General features: G+C 40.8%; 1 long non-coding RNA gene across 4 annotated transcripts in view; it reads left to right on the top strand.

Annotated features, from left to right (window-relative positions):
• Positions 1-26,000, top strand: part of LOC126184564 (uncharacterized) — a 94,164-nt gene that overhangs the window by 17,266 nt on the left and 50,898 nt on the right. For 3 of the 4 annotated variants that reach the window (XR_007536840.1, XR_007536842.1, XR_007536843.1), the window contains exons 3-4: positions 7,531-7,676; positions 16,524-16,665. This is a non-coding gene — a long non-coding RNA (uncharacterized LOC126184564). Of the gene's footprint in view, positions 1-7,530; positions 7,677-16,523; positions 16,666-20,572; positions 21,617-26,000 lie in introns of those variants that run through there. The other variant, XR_007536841.1, reaches the window with a different exon arrangement.

The raw sequence follows: 26,000 nt of genomic DNA on the forward strand, positions 1-26,000 counted from the left end.
AAGGCCTCCCAACAATGGAAGTGTTGAGGCGTCTCAGAGTGAACCAAAGCGATGTTGTTCGGACATCGAGGAGATACAGAGAGACAGGAACTGTCGATGACATGCGTCGCTCAGGCCACCCAAGGGCTACTACTACAGTGGATGAGACTGCTACCTATGGATGATGGCTTGGAGGATCCCTGACAGCAATGCCACCATGTTGAATAATGCTTTTCGTGTAGCCACAGGACGTCATGTTGCAACTCCAAACTGCACAATAGGCTGCATGATGCACAACTTCACTCCGGATGACCACAGTGAGGTCCATCTTTAAAACCACTATCCCATGCAGCACAGTACAGATGGGCCCAACAACATGCCGAATGGATCGCTCAGGATTGGCATCACGTTCTATTCACTGATGAGTGTCACAAATGCCTTCAGCCGATTGTCGGAGATGTTTGGAGGCAACCTGGTCAAGCTGAATGCCTTAGACACACTGTCCAGCGAGTGCAGCAAGGTGGAGGTTCCCTGGGGTGGCATTATGTGGTGCCGACGTATGCTGCTGTTGGTCATGGAAGGCGCCGTAGCAGCTGTACGGATTGTGAATAACATCATATGAGAGATAGTGCAACCATATCGGCAGCATATTGGAGAGACATTCGTCTTCATGGACGACAGTTCGCGCCCCCATCGTGCACATCTTGTGAGTTACTTCCTTCAGGTTAATGACATCGTTCGACTAGAGTCGCCAGGATGTCCTCCAGACTTGAACCCTATCGAACATGCCTAGTGCCTAGGATAGATTGAAATGGGCTGTTTATGGACAATGTGACCCACCAACCACTCTGAGGATCTACACCGAATCGCCGTTGAGGAGTGGGACAATCTGGACCGACAATGCCGTGATTAACTTGTGGATAGTATGCCACGACGAATACAGGCATGCGTCAAGGCAAGAGGACGTGCTACTGGGTCTTAGAGGTACCAGTGTGTACAGCAATCTGGACCACCGCATCTGAAGGTCTCACTGTATGGTGGTACAACATGCAATGTGTGGTTTTCATGAGCAATAAAAAGGGCGGAAATGATGTTTATGTAAATCTCTATTCCAATTTTCTGTACAGATTCTGGAACTCTCAGAACCGAGATGATGCAAAACTTTTTTTGATGTGTGTATATCAATGATCTGGATATGCATGTTGAATCTCTCAAAAAAATTCTATATGCTTATGACACACTTATTAAAAGCAGCAAAAATGATTATATCCAACAGGAAGTAAACCGTTACAAATCAGTTAAGTAAATGGTCAGCAGCAAACCAGCTTATAATAAACAAGAGAACAGTAGCATTAAATTTCCATAACTGTCAAACCAACACTTCGACTTTTCGAGATATCAGTCTCAACCAACAGCCCATTGTGAATGAAGAAATAACACAATTTCTTGGCATTTAGATTCAGAATTATCTTAAATGGGACACATATATTGAACACATTAATTCCAAGCTGCCATCTTTTAAGGGTCCAAAGAGGATGCCTAAATGAACAAGCTCTAATGTCTGCCTGTGACACACATTTTAACGCACATCTAAAATATTGACTCATATTCTGGGAAAATTCACCAACAGCTCTGGCCCTTTCAGAATCCAAAAAAAGAGACATTAGGATTATTACACCATGTAAACTGATATTTAAAACACGGAATGTGCTACCACTCCCATGCGTGTTTCTTTTTGACATACCAATGTATACTTATAAGATGTAATTGGAAATAACAGCATTAGAAAACACTGTGACTTACATAATCACAACACTAGATTAATAGGTAACTTGCGTTTACTTCCACCTAATATAAGTTTGTATCAGAAACATATATTTTTCATGGGAATAAAACTATCCAACAAGTTGCCAAATGGTATAAAATGTATACTTCATGTTAATGCTTTTGAAAGATACATTGGAGTGTGTCAACAGTACCACTGCTTCTATTCAGTAAGTGAATACTTGAACTACAATAAATATATAGATCTGTAACTTTTGCAATGTATAATGTATGGAACCGATACAATCTTGAAACCTGTTATCTATGATGACTAGAGTTAAGGATGCACGGTACTTATAAGTGGTGGAAAAATCAAATTTTTTATAGCTTTATTAAATTCTGTAGTCTTTTCTGATTACATTGATATGGCACTAGTTTCACAAGCTGTGATACAGTCACAAAAAAACAGTGACATGTATATGTAATAAGTTTCCTTTAATTTACGTCTATGGTCACAAACTTTTGTTAACAGATTATCGGTTGTGGCATTGAAGACCAAAACCGGTAATCTGTTAACAAAAAGTTTGTGACCATAGATGTAGATTAAAGGAAACTTAACATTGATATGTACATTATAGGGTTTCGAATGAAAAATGACCTATATATACCAAATTTTAAAGTTGCAGTCGTGTATGCTGCCACACCCCCTTTATTTCTGCTACAGAAACCAGTATTATTTTGAAAAGAACTGTAAACTTTCTGTTTCCAGCAATTATACATTGATATGATACATTGTATATGTTGGTAACAGTGCAGGTTTCTAGTGTCTGTAAATGATTGTCTTTGCTAGTATTTACTTTTGTTTTGCTGAAGCAGTTTGTTTAGGTGTTACTGAATGCTTGTTGCTTAAGTGCTACATATATTTGTGGAAGTACATATCCTTTAGTGTGCAATAAATATGAACTATGCCACACATCAAGAAATTCAATAAAAGGAGGTAACCAGTTCACAAACATAGCAAGCCACACTGTTGACAGTAACCAATGTATCAGTTCTTCAGGGTAGAAACTCCCACATGGCACGCCTCCTGGTGATTCAAATTTTTGTGTTAATAATGATGCTGTTTCTAATGGATTTATTGTTGTTGATGTGGGCATCTTACCTTCTTTGACAAAGGAAGTGGCAAAATGTAAACATTGTGATGGTGTAGGTTGTCTGGAAATAACTCAACAACAAAGTATCAGGAAGTTTTGAGTGTCAAAATTAGTTGCTATTTGTAGGTCCTGCAATAAATCTACCTTGAAAATGATTTCAAACACTGCGCATAATTCATATTGTGTGAATTTGGAAGTTAGTGTATGCAATGCGTGCAATATGAAAAGTAAAAAAGGCTGCTCAAACGTTTTGTGGTTTGATGGACCTTCCTCCTTCTCTCAGTAGTTTCAGCAAGTAAATAAAAATACTTTTAGGTGCCATGACGGTTGTGTCTAAACCATCTATGAAACATGCAGTGGAAGAAACTGGAAATATTAGTGGAACCAGGGACATTGCTGCTGCACTTGATGCAACATGGCAACATCCAGGACATCATTCCTTGAATGGTGTTGTAAGTGCTACATTTCTGGTGAATGGAAAAGTTGTTGATGTTGAGTGCATATCTAAGTACTGCCACACCTGCCGTGGTAACACTGAATGACATATTGAACATCAGTGTTCTAAGAATTGTGATATTTCAATGGAGGTATGGAGTGTTGATGGAGCTCTAAAAATATTTCAGCGGTTGGTGCCTGTTTATAATGTTAGAAATATGAAGTGGGGACTCTAAAGCTTTCAATAAAATTGGTAAGTTCAATGTTTATGGTGATACCTTGGTAACAAAACTGGTGTGTTGTGGACGTGTGCAAAAGAGGGTGGGTGCTAGATTGAAGAAGCTACGAAGAGAAATGAAAGGGAAGTTGCTATATGATGGAAAATCTCTGTCTGGCTGAGACAGATTGACAGAAACTGAAATATACTTCCTTCAGAGTTATTATGGACTGGCCATTAGACGAACTGCACCTCTGAATGATGATATAGTAATGAGAAAAGCTGTATTGGCCACCTGCTTTCATAAGTTGGTCACAGATGACCACCCTGTTCACGATCTTTGCCCTAAAGGAGCAGATTCTTGGTGTGGTTACCAAAAAGCAAAAAAGGTGGTCAAATATACCATAATAAGCATTCTCTCCCTGAGTCTATTATGAATGAAATAAAACCAATTTTTAGAGACCTGAGTGACCCTGTTTTGCTCAGTAAATGTCTTCATGGGAGCACTCAGAATACAAATGAAAGTTTCAACCATTGCATATGGGAAAGATTACCCAAGAATGTTTTTGTAGGACTAAATACATTAAAAAGTTGGTGTACTAGATGGGGTGATACGTTTCAATGCTGGAGTGATAGCAAGGTTGGAAGTCCTGAGAAATTTAGGCATAAAATGTGGCTCTGATATTGCTTGCATGTGGCAGATAACGGGTGCATGAGCTGAGAGATTCATTCTTCAAGTTACCAAAGAAGCAGGAAGTGCTAAGAGGAATGCCAAGAGGAAGCTTGAAGCTGAAGAAATGCTGCAGGATGAAGACTATGCTTCAGGAATGTTCTGAGGCACAGTTTAATTGGACTCATATCTTCATTTGCAATTTCCTGCAAGTTGTATTTTCCAGAATTCAGATAAAAGTATTTCATAAAGTTTATAAAGCATTGCTCTGATATTTTTTTCTGTGACTTGCAGTAGTCCATACTTACGTATTAGACCTAACCTTTATTGCAGAATCAACTAAACTATAGAAAAAATAACATTTTTATTATGAAAATAATTTTAAAAATTAAAATATAAAATGTGATAAATTTTTATCATTGTAATATACATATTAGGTGGAATTAAATAGGTCTAGTAACTCAGCCATCATGTCAGGCATATCTGGTAAAAATTTGGACTCCTTCAAATTTATAACATAGGATTAAGTGGCAACTCAATTTCAGGAAGCATTTTGAAGGGAAAAAAAGCATAAATTTCTTTGTAATTTTTTTGATAACCCTAAGCAGGTTCAAAAATATTCAAAATACTTCTAATTTTTTTGAAAGTGTGCTGCATTACCTGATATCAACAAAAAATCTGTAGAACATATACATTATGAACAGTGCCTGAAAGAAATGGATGTTGATTTTTACATATTATTGAGCCGGAAAAGTACCCTGTATCATTAAGTCCAGTATAATCATTTTACTAGGACTAAGTAAATAAATCTACAGTTTATAACATTCCTCAATACACAACTGCACTTTCAGCTTGAATGTGCACATCACGATATTGGTTACAGTTGTTGGGATGATTGTATCTTTCAGATTTTACCTATAGCCTTATATAGGCTGTAGGTATATTGGCTATATATAACTCTAACCAAGTGACCAAGGAAGAGGCGGAACTGGAAGGCCAGTCAAAAAGTGCATTGTTTTACCTATGGGCAGTTTTATATTCGTTTTCTTACTTAAGTTGTTTTTGACACATTGAAGATTTATCACAAACTTATCACCCTTTGAAGGATTTTTTAGCATGAGGTAATGACAAATCAACAGTAAAAGTTATCAAGAGATCCCAATATGAACAATAACTTTGTTACAAATCCACAGTGTGACTGTGTGGTTGGAGACATTGTATTACCATGCAGGGTTGCCACAAGTTCTGGAAGTCAGGGAATTTCTAACGTGTCGAGAAAATCAGAGAAATATGAAAAAAACACTGGAAAAAATCTCCTTTTTGTCTCAGTGGATGCAATGGTTTGTTTATTAAGATGTCAGGCATCGTCACTGGCTGGGTGCAGCTTAGTACATGCACCACTTCCCTACTCCCTCATTCTTACTGTTTCTCCCCTTTCTACCATCCCCCCCAGCTTGCAATTAGTGCTGCCACCACTTCTTGCCACTAGCCTAGTTGCTGCTGCCGAGAGGCAAGGAGGCATGAGGAGTGGTTTGTTTGGATCTGATTCTCAGAGACAGTTGATGCAGTTGCCAGAGACGGTGGTCATGTGTGCACGTATTGTGTCTGAGTGACTGTATGAATATGTGTGTGCTGTCGTTTTCTGACAAAAGCTATGGCCAAAAATTTATTTGTGAGAGTATGATTGTCTTTTCCATGTGTCTGTCTGCAGCTCAGTGATCATATTCACGGTGAGTAGCCACCTATTCTCATTCATACTGATTCTCAGAGTATTTGTGCAACTTACCTGTTGCATGGATTGATCACCAAGGTCTCATTTCATCAACATGGTGTATGCGACATGTGAATAGCTGGCCACACGAGTAGACTTCCATGACAGGCCAAAACCACAGCTCATTTCTGCAGGTATCTTTTAGCGGATTGGGCCTGCCGATCTGAAGCTATTCTGTTCCCGCTAATGTGCAGTCCCTGTCCGTTGGATCTAATCTCACCGATCTGCCTGCAGTCCAGGCCTATCTGTGTGTGGTGTAATGCAGTGCATTTTTGTGGTTTATGGATGGGCCCAGGACTGCGGTGCTCCTGGACAGGCTGGAGGCAATGGGCGATGGATTTCAGGAACTGAGACTGTCTCTGAGCAATTACATTGTACAGTATGGCACTTTATAGACATTCTATTTATTCTAGTACATTCTGGCACTTCAAAAGTAGTTTATATATTAGAAATTATGGACGATAAGAAGAAGAGTTTGTATACTATGTACTAATGTATTTCTTGAAAGAAAAACCACACAATACCTGTAAAATAATAGACATAATACAGTGGTTAATAACCGACAATAACGAGCATAGTAGAACCAACATTTTATCGGCAGTCACCTATAGCGTTGGTTTACACAACTCTTCCCTGCCTTACACACTTCTTTCAAGAGGCCTACTTTTTCCTGGGGTTATTTCTGAAATCATCAAAGTATTTTAAATCTGTCTTGTGGTTCCAATGAAGTGTGCATTTTTGTCACCAAATGTGTTTTATTGAAATAAAATGACTTCAGTGGTCTTAATGAAATAATTATAACATTTCACTTGCTTTCTCCATCTTAAAACAATTCACGCATTTGGAAATACAGAAGTCCTTATATTTTTTTGTCAACTTACGTCTTTAGTTACCCCAAATCTCAAAATTTTTCAGGGAAAAATGCTAAAACTTGTCTGGAAATCAGAGAAATATGAGGGAATTTTGGTTGGGGGACCTTGTGGCAACTCTGCCATGTCAAAGGAAATAGGTGCACGCTTTTTATACGCTAATTTTTCCTTCATCCTTGCATTCCTGACAAATTCTGAGACCATCAGTGATATTTGTGTTCTAACTTCTCTGAAATATTTAACCATTTTTTCTGGCAATGTCACAGTTTCCATGGGTGTGGTTAGGCAGGAACCTAAGAGTGCAGATCACATTGCTGTGATTGAATGAGCAGCAGTGACATTTAAAGAGGAAAGTACTAAAAGGGATCTACATTTTGTTTTTTATTTTATTTATTTATTTTTTCATGGTAAAAAATTCTGTTTCAGATGCTTGAAATATTAACTTTATAATGCTAAGCCCCATTAATGTTTTTGTAATAGAAAACATACTGCAAAGCTATGAAAAAAAAATCAAAAAGAACTTCACACATAGCAAGTTTGAAAAATAGCTGCCAAAATTTGACCCCTTCTGAAAATAATCAAAATAACACTAAACAAGATTAGAAAGGGGTAATAAATCAGAGAAAACATAATCCAGAAAGTTATAGAATTTCTCTCTGTTTTCCTTGCAGAACCCAAGAGCCCTGCTGTTGGATGTTCCTGTAGATTTTTCTGACAGTGCCAGTTGTAGAGCCATTCTTCACAAGTTATTACGAGTAAACATGAAGAAAGAAACTTCCATAGCAAGACAGTACTAAACCAGCTCCTCTTCAAAATTGTAAGTATGCTTCTTTTTGTTTTTGCTGCTTGCTCAGGTGAACTGTACTTAATGTTTGATGCCTTTATAAGAGCTTGTATTGAGACATTAAACTGTTTACTGACCTTTTTCCAACTGACCTCTTTTTGAACTGCATCAATAGCTTTAGTCAGTGTAGACAGACTCCACTTTCTTTGATTAGTGCTCCTTTTATCCTCTTGGAATTAGCAAGATAATTCAAAGAGAATAAGAGTGTGTACTAATATAGGAAGAGTTTAAACATGGGAAAGTAGGGACTCCAGTTTAGGGAGGAGAGTCCAGTTCAGGGCACTTTCCTCTATTCCTCACTTGTCACAAATATTTGCTGTTTATTTCTGAATATGTTGAGATTTCTGAGGATGCAGGTTGGCAAGAACCAAAGAGTACAGCTTAAATGACATTTAGATTCTTCATTGTCACAAATATTTAGCTGTTTTTTGTATGAATATGTTGAGATTTCAGAGATCCACTCACTTGAGATACTAAACTCTGTTTGTCCACCATGTTATCAGTGTCGCTAACTGAGCTGAATTTTCTGTGAGCTTCAAACAGACCAACAACAAACCAAAGCCAGAATACAAAGCTCATGTAACTTAGTTTAAAATCTAAACCAGCATGCAGGTGAAACAGTGCTTTGCAATTGGTCTTCCACTTCTGACTTTTCGCTTGTAGCTTGGTTAGAGCTCAGACACCATGGTTGTGAAATTGTTAGACCCCTTGTTATTTCTGTCATTGCCAAAAAGTTTGTCTTCAAAGTTGATACAATGCCTTCAGCTGGATGTGCTAATGTGTGTGAGCTACATCACCTCCCATGTTGTGTTGTGGGAACAGTCTTTTAAAACTCATCTGAGAATAGTTGATGAATTCTGTAGGGTCATGGTTACGATTTTAGTCATTAAATTAACATACGACAAACCACTTCTTTTTTCAGTCATTATTGGATCATCCAGTTCCTTCTTCTTGTCAGTGTTTCCCATATATTCCTTTTCATGCCAATTCTGCAGATCATCACCTCATTCCTTATCTTAAGAGTCCACCCAATTTTCATCATTCTTCTGCAGCACCACATCCCTTATGCTTCAATTCTCTTCTCTTCCAGTTTGCCCACAGTCCATATTTCACTACCACATTCTCAGAAATTTCTTCCTCAAATAAAAGCCTATATTTGATGCTAGTAGAGTTCTCTTGGCCATGTATGCCCAAGTTGCCAGTGCTTCTCAGCTTTTTACGTCATCCTGGCTCCATCTGTCATGGATTATTTGAAGGGTATGGGGAAATGTAATGGTAATCCACATTAGAGATATTCAACCCACATAGAGATATTCAATTGGAAAAGTTAAAAAAAAATTCATACGTAAGTTACTAATATTTCTTTATTTATGCAACTGGTAGTCACTGTACATCATCTTAAGCACACAAATCAATGGAAAAAATACAAACTTTGAGTTAATAATGACCAAAACGCTACCTTCTCATAGCTGTGGTGAACATATTATGTGGCATACCATTGTTTTCCTGCAACAAACACAGGACAGCTGAAAATTCTCACCTTTCATCTTCAGATGAATCTATGTACTCATCCTCATTTATAGATGTCTTCTTAGTTTTTATTGCTTTGTAGAATTTGTGATAATAGGTGGTATCCAGTTCAGTGCAGATATGAGGTCGTGTCTGTTCTTCGAGTCAGTTGGAACTGACCCGGAATACTTCTTTTGAAGACTGGTTCCTTTTAAGGTTGTAGGGCAACCTTGTTTGTGTAAACTGACTTTCTGCCAATCTTCCCCATGAAATGTATTTGATACGAACAAGATTCCTGGGTCATCTGCATCAAGGAGGAGCCATACAGCATCTAGCAATAACACTGTGTGCCCTTCTACTGAGATATTCTTTTGACTAAATGTAGATCTCATGTCACTGATGCATACAAAATCTTCTGATGATGTAACATGGACACAAAATGGTCACTTTTTTCTGCACTTAAAGATGTCCACCCAGTCTTGAGGGGCATATACAAACTGCACATGTCGGCAAACATATTGCTTCACAACAGCAAAATTTCGATCACTTGGCAACATGGAATGTTCAGGGAGTGGCAAGTGGCGATCGGTGGTGTAAAATCTTCCTTTAGCTATAAGCAGCATCCAAACACACACAATGTTCCAGTTTTTGTTTTGCCCAGAGCAGTTGTCTTAAGTTGCAGTCTACTTATTCCCTGTTATCTTCAAAATACTTCATAAGCAGCTGCCTATTTCCTCTTAACCCCTTGATGCTGAAGTTATATGCCCACAGTTTCCACTTACAGAATATTGAACCTGTAGAGAGTTTAGAAGTGAGCAATACCTGTTGTAGATTGAAAGTTATTATGTGAATGTCTTTATCAAAAACTGCCTTCTCTGTTTGCACTTTTATATTATCTTGACCTGCCTGGGATTTTCTGAGCTGTAACCCCTGTACATTTATTTCTCTTAATTTTTCTATTTCATTTTTGCTTCTATCAGTTGAATTTCATTTTAATTGCATCTTGGGCAAGTATCTGATTTTGGCAGTTTGAATGAAATATTGAGATCTTGAATCAAGATGTGATGATACTTATCAAAAAGATACTGGCTTCGCTTTGATATCGGGACAGTATTCATCTTTATAATGGTTGTAGCAACTTTGTATGGAATATTCCATCAACACACAGAATTTTTCACCATTATCTTTTCTACTGTAGTGACTTTTGTATTTTAGAATACCTTCTTATGTTTTGACTAATTACACGTCTTCCTCTTAGTAGGCATGTGGTCTACTCTTGTGTTTGCCTCTTCTATCGTCCTTTGTTTTTCACTCCCTTTTCCTTTCTTTGTTTCCCCCCTCCTCTTGTTCCTCCATCTCAGCGTTTGAGGATCCTCTGTTTTCTTCTTCATACCTGTGTGCTCCTGAAGGCCGGCCCGCGCTGCATAAAAGGTGACTGGGTAATGCGTAATTGCCAGCCCCCGGGTCGACAGGTAAGGTTTGCACTTACCCCCTGGTACAGGCCAGGCCCAGGGAGGGGTGATTGCCTGAGCTGTAACCTTTCCAAATTGCCAGTTGGTCCCTCAGTCAGGTGTTCGGGAGGTGTGAATAATCACCTAAGGCGGGCCCACCCCCTTGTGAAGGGGCCCCACAGTTGGAAGGAGCGCGCCATTGGAGACTCTGGCAATCGTGGGGGATTTGCTCGCAATGAGTCAATCATCTTCCCACTCAACTTCTACAAAACATAAATGCAACAAGGCTAATGATTCAGATATCGTTTCCGCTGCACCACAGTTCCTCGTGGTCTCGCATACTGAAGATGGTCAGTCCGTCACCACAGTAAATCCATGTATTATTCAGAAAGGTTTAGATGCAATTGCTGGCCCTGTGGAATCCTGTTCTCGTTTAAGGAATGGCACTTTGTCTCTGGAGACCACTTCTGATTCTCAAGGACAAAAACTGCTTGCTGCCTCACTTCTCCACAGTTACCCTGTTCATGTCAAGGCCCACAGAACTTTGAATTCTTCCCGTGGTGTTATTTACACCAGGCTGCTCAACGGTCTAACTGATGCCGAAATACAATCTTACCTCTGTGATGAGAGGGTGTCATTGCCGTTCATTGTGTAATGAAAAAGGTAGATTCCTCCTGAGTGCTACATACACTCTCTTTCTCACCTTTGATAGAGTGGTGCTTCCATCGAAGCTCAAAGCGGGCTATGAAATTACCACTGTCTGGCCATACATTCTGAACCCGGCGCGCTGCTACCAGTGTCATTGTTTTAACCACACTAGAATGCCTTGTCGACACCCAACCAAATGTGTCACTGATGATAGGGATGCGTATGAGGGCGATTGTCCACCTTCTCCTGCCCGCTCTATCAACTGCAATGGCGGCCATGCCACCTCTCGGGAGTGTCCAGTGTACCTTGATGGGCGGGCTGTTCAAGAGATCCAGGTAAAGGAAAATGTACCTTATCCAGTTCCTTGCACCTCTTCGATGTTGTCGGCATGTGATATCTTTGCCCAGCCAGCCTGCGATCACGGGTGCGCACCAACAACCATTTTGCAGCAGTGGACTCCACAGACCAACCGCACGAGCAAGCTGACGCTTCTGTGGACCCCATGGAGCAGGATCCTCGTGCTTCTGTGCCCTGTAATAGCGCCTCTTCCCCCAGCTGTCACTCAGCAGCCGCCAAAGTGACACCCCCACGTCTCTTCATCATGACTCTCCTCCGATGGAACGTTCGTGGCCTTTGCTCCCACAAAGAGGATTTACGGCTGCTTCTAGCGTTGCAGCGACCCCTTGTACTCTGCTGTCAGGAAATGAAATTGCACCCTCATGACTGCTTTGAGTTTTCACATTTCTCATCGATATGTTTTGACCTTCCCCCTGAGGTCGGCATGCCCTGTCAGGGGAGCGTCATGCTGCTCATGCAGGATGACATTCATAGTCAACCCATCTCCCTGACTACCAATCTTCAAGCTGTGGCAGTTCGCGTTTCCGTTCCCCCGTTCCCCACTTGACTTTTTCCCTCTGTACTATATATGCCCCTCCATCATTCGCTGTCACCAAGGCAGACTTCCTTCAACTTATTGGGCAGCTGCCTCCCCCATTTTTACTACTCTGTAACTTTAATGCACATCATACCCTTTGGGGATCTCCCAGGACCTGTCAGAGAGGTGCCCTCTTGGCTGACCTTCTTAACCAACTTAACCTCTTCTGCCTTAACACTGGACCACCCACTTTCCTTTCTGACTCCTCGCACACCTATTCCCATTTGGACCTATCTCTCTGCACTGCCCAGCTTGCCCATCGTCTTGAGTGGTCCGTTCATTCTGACACCTACTCGAGCAACAATTTCTCATGTGCTATCTGTTTGCTGACCTCTACCCCATCTGCTTGCACGTCTAAATGGCAGCTTCCTAGGGCTGACTGGCAGCTTTACTCCTCCCTGCCGACCTTTGAAGAACAAGATTTCCCCATTTGTGATGCCTAGGTTGAATATCTCACAAACATTATCCTTACTGCTGTAGAACGTTCCATCCCCCGCACTTCCTCTCTACCACATCGTGTCCCTGTCCCTTGGTGGACTGAGGCATGCCGCGATGCAATTCGCACATGTAGACATGCTCTCCGCATTTTTAACTGCCACCTTACACTGGCAAACTGTGTTCATTATAAACAGATGCGTTCAAAGTCGCTGACGATGTCATTGTTCACCCTATTGCTAACTCCAACACCTTGGGTTGCCATTTTGCAGAAGTTTCAAGCGCTTCCCACTATCACCCTGCCTTCCTCCATCGGAAACGAGTGGAGAAGCCTCAGGCAATGCCCTTCTCTTCTCTGAATTGTGAGTGCTAAAATGCTGTCTTTACTAAGAGGGAGCTAGATCATGCTCTCAGTTCATTCTGATCCTCTGGCCCAGGGCCACACGCCATCCACATTAAGATGTTGCAGCACCTTTCTCTTACGGGCAAGCACTTTCTGCTTAACACGTACAACTGCGTCTGGGCAGAGGGCACATTTACTGGATGCTGGTGTGAAGCCACCTTCACACCCATACCTAAGCCTGGCAAGGACAAAATCCTTCCTTCTAGCTACCGCCCCATCTCTCTTGCCAGTTGTTTTTGCAAGGTGATGGAACGTATGTTTCATGCCCGGCTGGTGTGGTGGCTCGAGTCTTGACATTTACTAACAAATGCACAGTGTGGATTTGGAGCACGATGTTCTGCAGTTGACCGTCTCATACTTTGTCCACCCATGTAATACATGGTTTTCTGTGGAAATTCCAGACTGTGGCCGTGTTTTTCGATTTGGAGAAAGCCTATGACACCTGCTGGAGAACTGGTATCCTCTGTACTCTTTACACGTGGGGCTTATGTGGGCACCTGCCCTGTTTTCTTCAGGTATTTTTACAAGACCGAGTTTTCAAGGTGCGTGTAGGTTCTGCCTTTTTGGATCCACAGCTTGTGGTCTCACGGTCACGTTCTTGCTTCCTGAGCACAGGGCCCACATTTGATTCCCGGCGGGTTCAATGATTTTTCACCTGCCTCGAGATGACTGGGTGTTTGTGTTGTCCACATCATTTATGAAAGTGGTGAAATTGGGCTGAGCAAAGGTTGGGAATTTGTATCATCATCATCATCATCATCATCATCATCATCTGCTTTGTCGGACACCTTTATCCAGGAAAATGGTGTGCCTCAAGGTTCTGTCCTCTCTCTCTTTCTGTAGACAATTTTGCCATCTACTGCAGTTCTCCACAGACCTGTCTTACTGAGCGGTGTCTTCAGCTCTGTCTTGATCATCTTTACTTCTGGACCATCAACAATGGATTTCGCTTTTCCCCTGACAAAACCATCTCTATATTTCTGGCAGCACAAATGGTTTCTCCCGTCGCCTCTACATCTTGGACCTGTTGCCGTTCCATTCGTTGAAACTACAAAATTTCTGGGGCGCATGCTCGATGGGAAACATTCTTGGTCCTCCCATGTGTCTTAACTGGCAGCCCACTGTATGTGGTCCCTCAATCTCCTACATGTCCTCAATGGTACATCCTGGGGTGCTGATCGAACCACTCTCCTTCGTTTGCACTGGTCCCTTGTCCGTTCAAAACTTGACTATGGGTGCTTTGTTTGTGCGCATGCTCGCCCATCCCTCTTACGCCGCCTCAACACTATCCACCATTGTGGCATCCATTTGGCCATGGGCGTCTTTTACACCAGCCCGGTTAAGAGTCTTTATGTTGAAGCTGCTGAACTACCACTGTCCAACCACCGTGACTTTCTCCTCAGCAAGTATGCATGCTGTTTGTCTGCCATGTCTGGTCACCCCTCCTCTGCCTCATTCTTTGAAGATTCCTTTATCATCAGTATGGGGCTCGTCCCTCTTCTCTGTTACTTCCTGGAGTCCGCGTTCACCACTTGCTACGATGGCTAAACTTCACACTAATGTAACCTTCCCCGGTAGGTGTGAACCATTCATCACCTTGGCTTCGGGAAGTGGCCCATGTTAATCTTGGCCTTCATTCGCTTCCTAAGGACATTACTCCAGCCTTGGTCTATCGCCTCCAGTATCACAACCTTCACATGGAACTTGGCAGTACTACCTTTGTCTACACTGATGGCTCTCCGACTGACCATGTGGTCAGTTGTGCCTTCGTCCTTGGCACCCATGTCTTTTGATATCAGGTTCCGGCTCATTCCTAAGTATTTACAGCCAAGCTCTTTGCCTTGCATCAGGCCACGGAGTACATCCGGTGACACAGCCTTTCCAATTGTGCCCTCTGCTCAGACTCACTCAGTGCCCTCCAAAGTGTATGTGCACTATACACTGCTCATCCCTTAGTGCAGCGGGTCCAGAAAAGCTGTCACTTGCTCACTCTCCATGGAGCCATTGTCGTGTTTCTGTGGGTCCCTGGTCATGTCAGTCTGCCAGCAAACGAGGCTGCAGTCCTCGTACCTCAGTCCACGAGTACGTATATTCCTTCCGATGATCTTTGTTGCCGTCTGTCAGGAGGAGCTATCCCTTTGGCATTGCCAATGGTCCTCCTTTCACGGGAATAAGCTTAGGTTCTTTAACCCTCTACCAGTGTCTTGAACGATGTTCTCTCGGCCCTCCGGCCGGGTAGAGATTATTTTAACTCTGCTGCCTATTGGGAACTGTCTTTTTAGCCATCATCATTTCCTAAGTGGTGCTACAACAACACATTGTACACATTGCACCCAAATTTTAACTGTCCAGCACTTCCTGCTGGAATGCCATTTTTTTAACAATTTACATTCCAGCTTGGATTTGCCATCTGATTTATCAGCCGTTTTAGCGAATGACGTGTGGGCTGTTCACCTCGTTTTACCTTTTATCTGCCAAAGCAATATGGCGAAGGCCATTTAATTTTTAGTTTAGGACCTCCAGTTCTGCATGGTGTTTTTTTAGCCCTTTTTCCGCATGCCTGTTTTTAGCTGTTTCCTATTCTGTCCACTGGGACTGACATATAGTCGTTTAACTCCTCTCTGTGTTTGTGTTCTATAGTTTTGACTTGGGCGCATATGACCCCAGTTGTTTTTTGCACCCTAAAGCAAAACAAAACTGCTTCTGCCATCTTTTATAACACTGTATCATACAGTGTTGTTACACCAGCTAATTTCATTGCCTGTATATCTTCTTTCATGGGTTCTAGCAACGCCACCTAGAGAAGGCCGGAGCGCTCCCTATGCCCAGCATGACGGGTATCCAAGAAGAATCGCTTCTCGGCTTTTGGCAAGATCAATGTAGTTTTTTTTTTTAAAGGAAAAAGGTCACTGCGAGCACTAAATTCAAACAGAGTGGAAGTGATAAGGACTTCCTGTCGTGCTGCTATATAAGTGGTGTTATCAGTAAGACGGCATCAGTCGTCGTGCAGCCGCACGTGCAGCAGCATCGAAGACTGCACAGAGAGCATGCCCCACTATAGGAGGAAATTTAGGCGTTTGCGCCTTCCTGTATATAAGGCAATAGATGATGTTGAAATTACTACGGCTTCAGGTCTTGGAGATCAAGTGATCCTTCAGGGCCCTTCTACGTTTTGTGGAGGTGTTTTGAACTTTACTGTTACCAAAAGTACAGCTGCACAGCATGGTAATGGCTGGATAACTGTTGCTATTGTATGGTACGATGGTAGTACCATTAAAGGTGTTTCTGGATTGGAGGCTTTCAATTACAGAGATGTTATGTCTTATAACGTTTTGCTGAGCATGGGAGTACGTGAATGCAGCACAACGTAACTGTTTTTAACGTTATTTATGTGATGCACAGTTCGAATTTGTGTTAGTAACAGACAAAATGCCTTACAGATGTAGTGTGACCGGGTGCAAAGGAAATTACCCGACGGGACCAAAAGCGCAATTTTTTACATTTCCAAAGGAAGAAAAATTATTAGAAAAATGGAAACGGGCTATTCCAAGGGAAAATTTAACAATCAGCAAAACAACAAATGTAAGTCATTTAAGTTCATTTATGATTATGCTGCAGTATAAAGTAAACAATGTGAGCCATAACCATAAATTTACACATCCCCTGGCACTTAATGTGTTAATCTTTTGAGAGTATTGTATTATTATTGTTATTATCGCCACTAATATACCTTAAATTCTGTAAGAGGAAGTTAAAGCTAAACACCATTCATAAAGCATGTCCATTGCAATTTTGATTTTCTATGTTGTCGCTGAATTCTTAGAAGTTACAGGACACTAAACACCAATTTCTGTTGGGTTATGAGCGTAACACTAATATTTACCTACTTGCTTTTATTTTCTATCCAAATTTAGTTGTTTGCTTCCCATGACAGTGAAGCCTAATATGGAACAGGCATGAATCATTATGTGCTTCGGCATTTTCCACGTAATGTTGTTTTGTTATTGATTTAGAGAACTTCATTTGAGGAGTTTTATTACTATGTCAGCAGACCTGCTCTTATAAATCTAACAAGGCGTTGTGTTCAGCAGGTTTAGATGGTTAGGGCTGTTAGCTTTTCAGCATGTTTATCATAGCTTCATCAATTGAAGTTATACATGTATGCAGCTCTCTGTGATTTTAAATAGGCTATTATAGGGACAACTGATACTGGTCTATAGTTACCTTGTATGTCTGTGTCACCGTTTTTGTATATTGAAATTGTAACTATAATTTTAAGACATTCAGGGAAAGGATTATCATAAATAATTTTATTTATAAAATGGAGCATTGGCTTTCTAATTTCCATGAGTATACGTTTTAGAACATAGTTGCTGTGCCAATGGTAGTCCTTTGTTCTGGAGCTGTTCAGCGTGTTTTCTGAGTTGGGAAGATCTGTAGCAGTAATTTTTCTCCAAGTGATTGCAAAAGGAAGGCCCCCACATAAGATGTATCATCACTTTGTGATACAAAGAAACTTTCAGAGTTCTCAAAATATTCATTGAAGTTAATTGGGATAGTGATTTCTTCCCTTCCTATGTTTGCTTCACTTTTTATCACATTGCAGGATGCTTTACATTTCTTTTTACAATTTAAAATGTACTCATTAGCTTTGATTTTCGCTGCTTTAATTTCAAATATGTACACTTCTCTCAAGCTTAGAGTTGTTCTTGTTCTTACAACTGTCAGCAGTTATGTTCTTCAGCAGCAGTAAAATATCCTCATTTTACTGAGTTGTGGTGTGCTCCATTTTTTAGTGTGTGGTTAGTGATTACGGTATTGCCAGTGTTGCATCTTTAGAAACAAGAGGGCTGTTACTGCCTAGTGTGTGTTTCATGATGGAAATGAATGTAAAGAAGCTGGTCAGTATAATGGACCATTCAATTAGTTTGAAGTCATTTCTCATTCTTTCAGTGTTCTCTTCATTGAGAATTCTGGATTTAGTTAACATCTTAAAATTATCAGTAGACAGTTTTCCATCTTCAAGCCATATGCCATCATGTCATATACACTCCTGGAAATTGAAATAAGAACACCGTGAATTCATTGTCCCAGGAAGGGGAAACTTTATTGACACATTCGTGGGGTCAGATACATCACATGATCACACTGACAGAACCACAGGCACATAGACACAGGCAACAGAGCATGCACAATGTCGGCACTAGTACAGTGTATATCCATCTTTCGCAGCAATGCAGGCTGCTATTCTCCCATGGAGACGATCGTAGAGATGCTGGATGTAGTCCTGTGGAACGGCTTGCCATGCCATTTCCACCTGGCGCCTCAGTTGGACCAGCGTTCGTGCTGGACGTGCAGACCGCGTGAGACGACGCTTCATCCAGTCCCAAACATGCTCAATGGGGGACAGATCCGGAGATCTTGCTGGCCAGGGTAGTTGACTTACACCTTCTAGAGCACGTTGGGTGGCACGGGATACATGCAGACGTGCATTGTCCTGTTGGAACAGCAAGTTCCCTTGCCGGTCTAGGAATGGTAGAACGATGGGTTCGATGACGGTATGGATGTACCGTGCACTATTCAGTGTCCCCTCGACGATCACCAGTGGTGTACGGCCAGTGTAGGAGATCGCTCCCCACACCATGTTGCCGGGTGTTGGCCCTGTGTGCGTCGGTCGTATGCAGTCCTGATTGTGGCGCTCACCTGCACGGCACCAAACACGGATACGACCATCATTGGCACCAAGGCAGAAGCGACTCTCATCGCTGAAGACGACACGTCTCCATTCGTCCCTCCATTCACGCCTGTCGCGACACCACTGGAGGCGGGCTGCACGATGTTGGGGCGTGAGCGGAAGACGGCCTAACGGTGTGCGGGACCGTAGCCCAGCTTCATGGAGATGGTTGCGAATGGTCCTCGCCGATACCCCAGGAGCAACAGTGTCCCTAATTTGCTGGGAAGTGGCGGTGCGGTCCCCTACGGCACTGCGTAGGATCCTACGGTCTTGGCGTGCATCCGTGCGTCGCTGCGGTCCAGTCCAAGGTCGACGGGCACGTGCAACTTCCGCCGACCACTGGCGACAACATCGATGTACTGTGGAGACCTCACGCCCCACGTGTTGAGCAATTTGGCGGTACGTCCACCCGGCCTCCCGCATGCCCACTATACGCCCTCGCTCAAAGTCCGTCAACTGCACATACGGTTCACGTCCACGCTGTCGCGGCATGCTACCAGTGTTAAAGACTGCGATGGAGCTCCGTATGCCACGGCAAACTGGCTGACACTGACGGCAGCGGTGCACAAATGCTGCGCAGCCAGCGCCATTCAACGGCCAACACCGCGGTTCCTGGTGTGTTCGCTGTGCCGTGCGTGTGATCATTGCTTGTACAGCCCTCTCGCAGTGTCCGGAGCAAGTATGGTGGGTCTGACACACCGGTGTCAATGTGTTCTTTTTTCCATTTCCAGGAGTGTATTCCTAATTTGGTGGTATGACATTCTGCTTATTTCTGCTCATTGCTAATTGTGAAGCCATGCTTCCATCCTGGTTGATTTTTTATTTCAGCAACATAAATTCATTGAGCTTACCACATTCAGCAAATAACATTGTTTCTCTTTACTTTTATTTCTAGGTTAATATCTCCAGTCACAAAAATTTTGTAATGATTATATTTTGCAGTCATTAGAATTAAAGTCGAGAACCTTCTTGTGAATGTTTCTTCATCAGTAGCTGGCATTTGGTAAATAGATGCAATAAAAAGTTTGTGAGTGTGAAATTCCACAGCAAATGCTTCAAAAACATAACTTGTTGTTACTGAATAAGTAAATGGTACAAACATGTTCAGTCACACAGAAATTGCTGCACTTAATTTCATCCAGCCAGTACTGGAATTAAGTAACTATACTACTTAAGGATTGTACATTTACATGTAACAAAATTAGCTCATTTTTGCTACATCAAGGAACTGGGCCTAGTTTTTGTATTAAATTTTAGTGTGTCTTTTGTACTATATTCTGATGTTCTTTGTCATTGCCAAGACCAATATATATGTGGCTTTGTCAGGCTTATACATTTCTCTGATGAGGTTCTGATGGTTAAGACATGTGGTACTACTTGCTAGGGCAAGTCAATTTATTATTTCCCATGTTAAATATTTTTTAGGTTATTTTTAATGAATGAACTGCTCTAGAAAGAGAATGTGGTTCTCACAGTGCTCAAGATATTTGCAAAAAGTAATGATGATTTCAACCAGCTTTTTTAATAGCGTGATTCGGGGAAGAACAGGTAGCCTTATATGAATGGTGAGACACTGGGGTCAAAGATAACTCAACTAATAGTTCCTAAATATCTGCCAGAAATAGTTATAAAATGTAATATTCAGCATTTACAAATATGAAAGCTTCTTTTTAATTTAGTTCCTCAGTAATATTAGTTCCTTTACTAAGATCATTGTAATTGGTCCTGCATTGTCATGTGGATTATTGGTTGTAGGTGTGTGAACAGCATTTTCACCCTCATGAAATTATAACAACATCTCAAGATGTCGGAAGAAATGGAGACGTTCTTCGCACCCTTGCAAGACCAAGTTTGCTTTCAACAACAGTTCCTTCTGTTTTTCCGAACTGCCCTCACTATTTGAGCAAACCTCCAAGCTACAGAATTGGCCCTGAGGTAAAGAGACAGAAACTTGAAGAGCAAAATATTCAGGCAGCTGTTCAGGATAGTCTGAAGGAAAGGGAAATATATTTAAAAGCTCAGTCCATTGCATCACTGTGTGAGTTAAAGGCAAAACTGTCAATGTTAACGCTATCTGATTTCTGGAGTATCATTACAAAACCTACATCTGTATTGTTTGCAAACATTCAGACAGTTCCTTCTCCTGTGATAAAATATTCTGTTCTTGTTAGTGAAGGCCTTGATGTATCTATATTTGTCCTGAACAAGCAAAAAAACAAAATAGGACTAAATGGGAACAAGGTTTTAACAAGGGTTTCAAGCATTCTTCAATTAGGTAATGTGTTAGACTGTGTGGAAGAAGCTGACATGCAGATTAATGTTCCTAATATTATTGCACAAATTTTGAGTTATGTATGTGACATTCTGCAGACACTTAATTTATCTGAGTATGAAAAGAGCAAAAACATACACTTTATAATTGAACATTTGAAATTACTATCATCAAAGAAAATTTCATACACTCCATCATTCATGATATTTTCATGTTTATCTTACAGTATTTCCCCATGTACTTATAGGTTTAATAGAGATTATGGTTTTTTTTGTAGGCCCTCATCCATCAACAATTCAAAGAGTGTGTTCTAGTATTAACATAGGCCCCCAGAAAGAGCAATATGAAAATAATTTTTTATCATATACAAGAGGTAAATTTAAATTTCTTGAACCACATGAATATCATGTCAACCTTTTAATAGATGAGACACATCTAAAAGAATATTTTGACTATAAAGGAGGAAGTGTTGATGGTATGGTTAATGGTGAATGTCCGACAGCAAATTCAGCATATGTTTTCATGATCAGCAGTATACTGACAAAGGAACCTCCCCATCGCACCCCCCCCCCCCCCCCCCCCCCTCAGATTTAGTTATAAGTTGGCACAGTGGATAGGCCTTGAAAAACTGAACACAGATCAATCAAGAAAACAGGAAGAAGTTGTGTGGAACTATGAAAAAAATAAGCAACATATACAAACTGAGTAGCCCATGCGCAAGATAGGCAATATCAAGGATAGTGTGAGCTCAGGAGCGCTGTGGTCCCGTGGTTAGCGTGAGCAGCTACGGAATGAGGGGTCCTTGGTTCAAGTCTTCCCTCGAGTGAAAAGTTTAATTTTTTATTTTCAGACAATTATTATCTGTCCGTCCGATGCAAGGTAGCTGCGCCGTAGTATGGGGGTGCTACACCTAAACAAACTTCGAAACACATGACGTCAGTCAACTACAGTGTACGGAAGACAGAGTATTCCTGCTAACGAGGCTCCGTGGCTGGCAGTTGGCTGTTTGCTACTTTGGACGAGAGTGCATTAAATACGTGAGATGTATTCCATGGGCAATATGAATCCAGCAAATATAGTTCGCGACTTCAATAACAAGGTCAATGAATATTTTCCGAACTGTAAGGAATCGGAAAGTTCCTTAAGTGATCGAACGATTGTCGAACATTTGTATGATTATTTCCTACGTTTGTTGATAAACAGTACGTGTGGTGATGACGATACCTTGCTGATTGCTGTGGGGCTGTATGTACCAGATGATGAGATTGTTGACGATCCGTACAAAGAACACGAAGAGGAAATACTCTGACTTCAATCTGATGGTGTTCCTTTGGGTTACATGAAGGAAATGCTCCAATACAGGTTACTGTCCAAACCAATTAAAAAAGGCAAATATAGATTGTGGAGTGAAGTAACAAATAAATTTAAGAAATTTAAAGGGATGGAGGAAAAAAGCACAATTAAATATTGCAAAGAAGTTGTGGAATGAGGTGGAACCCAAAGACAGGAGTTCAGTGAACTAGAAAACCATGTGTACCGACAATTTATTAAAGCCAGAAATGAATTAAGTGCAGTGCATGATACAGACCTACAGATTTGGGGATTGCGTTACGCTAAACAAATCGGCCTGGACTTCAAGGCTTCATCTCATTGTCATGTTCAAAAGAAAATACAAAATTAAGAGCAGGAAGATTACGAAATATGTAAGCAAGAATTACACAAATAAACTGTAAGAACTTCTAGAGTGTTCCAAGACTTTTGTTACAGAAACTGACATCAGATTCCAACAGTATGACGACGCATATATTATCAACACAGATCAGTCCGGTTTTAACTATGAAATGAAATTGACCCGCATGTTATCGTTAGTTGGAGAAGGCGACACGGAATGTACTGTAGACCAGCTGCATGCCACTTCATATAGTTATACCATACAATATGCTCTGAACAAAGCAGGATTTCTTTTACCTACATTTTATTTATGTTTGAAGGGAAAAAAATTGTGTATTTTGACCGCAAATTCAGCAACAGGTGAATAGGGTACTTGAGCAAACGCTGAATGTAATTGTGAATTGCAGTGCATTGGTAAAATGGAGAAAAGACTAGTGAAAGACTTTAATGAACGTGTGATTGCTCCTTACGCGGACAAAGATTTTGCCTTACTCCTTGACAGCTATACAGGACAGATGGATCAGGCATTGTACATTTTAGTGTGGGAGAAGACGTGATTACATTCCTCCAGGTTGTACACCTCTTGTGCAACCATTAGATGTGTTTGGTTTTCAGCAAGTGAAATACTTTGTGAAGAGATTCTATGATTTTGTGAAGCTGCACATGTACACAGAGCAGTATTGTTTATGTGATCGTGTGTCAATTATCAAAGTTCAGGCACTCATACATAATTAACTTCGCTCTCCAAAATTCCAGGACATGTTCGGATTTGCTTGGACATATGCAGGATTTGACAGTTTACACACGGAAAAATTTGAAAACATTAAAAACATATGTTTTGACAGAGCACAGGGAAAACTGTGTGACTGTGAAACTGTTGCATTCATTTGTTGCAGTTTGTGTGACAAACTCTTATGTTTTCATCACTTTTTTGGGAGTGATTATCACATCCACAAGAAAACCTAAATCGGTCAAGGTAGAAGAATCTTTTTACCCATTCGCCAAGTGTACAAGTTAGGTGGGTCGACAACATATTCCTGTCATGTGACGCACATGCCGTCACCAGTGTCATATAGAATATATCAGACGTGTTTTCCTGTGGAGGAATCGGTTGACCTATGACCTGGCAATCAAATGTTTTCGGTTCCCATTGGAGAGGCACGTCCTTTCGTCTACTAATCGCACGGTTTTGCGGTGCGGTCGCAAAACACAGACACTAAACTTATTACAGTGAACAGAGACGTCAATGAACGAATGGACAGATCATAACTTTGCGAAAATAAAGTAAGTAAACTTTTCACTCGAGGGGAGACTTGAACCAAGGACCTCTCGTTCCACAGCTGCTCATGCTAACCACGGGACCACGGCACTCCTGAGCTCACACTATCCTTGATGTTGCCTATTTTGTGCATGGACTACTCAGTTTGTATATTTTGCTTATTTTTTTCATAGTTCCACACAACTTCTTCCTGTTTTCTCGGTTGATCTGTTTTCAGTTTTTCAAGGCTTATCCACTGTGCCAACTTATAACTAAATCTGAGGGGGGTGCGATGGGAAGGTTCCCTTGTGAGTAACTTTAAAGATGTTGTTCATATTTTACCAGGCAAGAAATTAACAGTTGATAATTTGCATCAATGGATGAAAAGAATTATAGTGGGTCTTGAAGATACAGGATTCAAAGTACTGTCTGTAATTTCAGATAATAATTCTATTAATAGAAGGGCAATGTCATCATTTTCAATTCCCTCTTCAGTCTCTTATGTATATAACCATCCTAAAGGTTCAATGAGACCATTGTTTTTTGTAATTGACTGTACACATTATGAAGTGCATTTGGCATAACTCGTTAAAGCAAAAAAATAATTCCTGTATGATTTATCCCACATTTGAAAAAAATGATTCTTGCATGCATTATGCCTGTTTTGATACCTTACTGAGGCTATATGACCTTGAACATGAAAAACTGGCAAAATATTGTTATGGTCTGACTTTGAAAGCTATGAGACCAAATAACTTTGAAAAACAAAATGCTAAACTAGCTCTGCAAATTTTCAGTGATGTCACAGCTAATGCCCTTCACTGGGTCCAAAACACTCCTTAGATCACTGTGTGGAAACAGCAAATTACATTAGTTTGTTTATCAAATGGTGGAAAATAGCTAATGTGAAAACACCATTTAAAGGTAATAGGTTAAACGACGAATTCATGAGCCCTTTAAAACAATGTACAATAGGTGACCCCAAGTAGTATGCGTATCTTACAGGAATGTTAGAATGACTAAGCAGATGGGGAAAAAAATAAACATCCGATATCCTGAGGGCTCACTAACAAAAGAAACATGTTCAACATTAATTCAGATAACACAGGCCTTTATAAAATTGTCTGAATATTGTATTAATGAGTTGCAGTTCTCCTACTTTGTACCTGGAAAATTTCAAACTGATTTGCTCGAAGAGAGATTTAGAAAGTATAGGCAGTTATGTGGAGGTCAGTACAATGTAAGAAGCTTCGCTTGCAGTCTGTAATTAGGCTAAATTTAGAATCAACTGTTTTTGGAGAAATAAGTATACAGTCCATACATGATATTTTATCAGATGGTCCAAATACTGACATTGAGATTCCTTCCATATATGATGAAACAGTAGTCAACCCATCAGAACTTACTGAAAATTCCAGTGAAAATTTGCCTGTTTTTACATATATAGCAGGGTATTGTTGCTACTCTGTTTTGAAAAATACAAAATGTGAGTTTTGTAAAGATATTCTGGTGTTATCTAACATTTTAGATGATCAAGAAATGTATTCCCTAATACAGAATATAAGTAGAGGAAAACTACTCATTCCTTGCTCTCAAATTATCAGTGTGGTTGTCACTACTTAACTGACTGTTATGAAATTGTGTCATAAATTTGAAGCTGAGTTCCTTAAAGTGCCAAACCAAAGAGAACTGGATTCCCACCTGGCTTGGAATTCAGTTTTAATGAATGAACTGCTCTGGGAAAGAGAATGTGATAGTCACAGTGCTCAAGATACTTGCAAAAAAGTAATATGGATTTCAACCAATGTATTTCTTAATCATTTCACCAAAAAGAAATATCAACGCATTGTGAAGGATGCTGTCCCTAGAAAGAAAAAAATATTCAACAGAAGTAAGTGAAGGCTGAATTGAACTTTAATTGTAAACAGCATGCTGAATTTATGCAGATTGAATACATATTGTACACACAAGTTGTAAGAATA

Source organism: Schistocerca cancellata, chromosome 4 (genome assembly GCF_023864275.1).
Source record: "Schistocerca cancellata isolate TAMUIC-IGC-003103 chromosome 4, iqSchCanc2.1, whole genome shotgun sequence".
NCBI classification, from domain to species: Eukaryota; Metazoa; Arthropoda; class Insecta; order Orthoptera; family Acrididae; genus Schistocerca; species Schistocerca cancellata.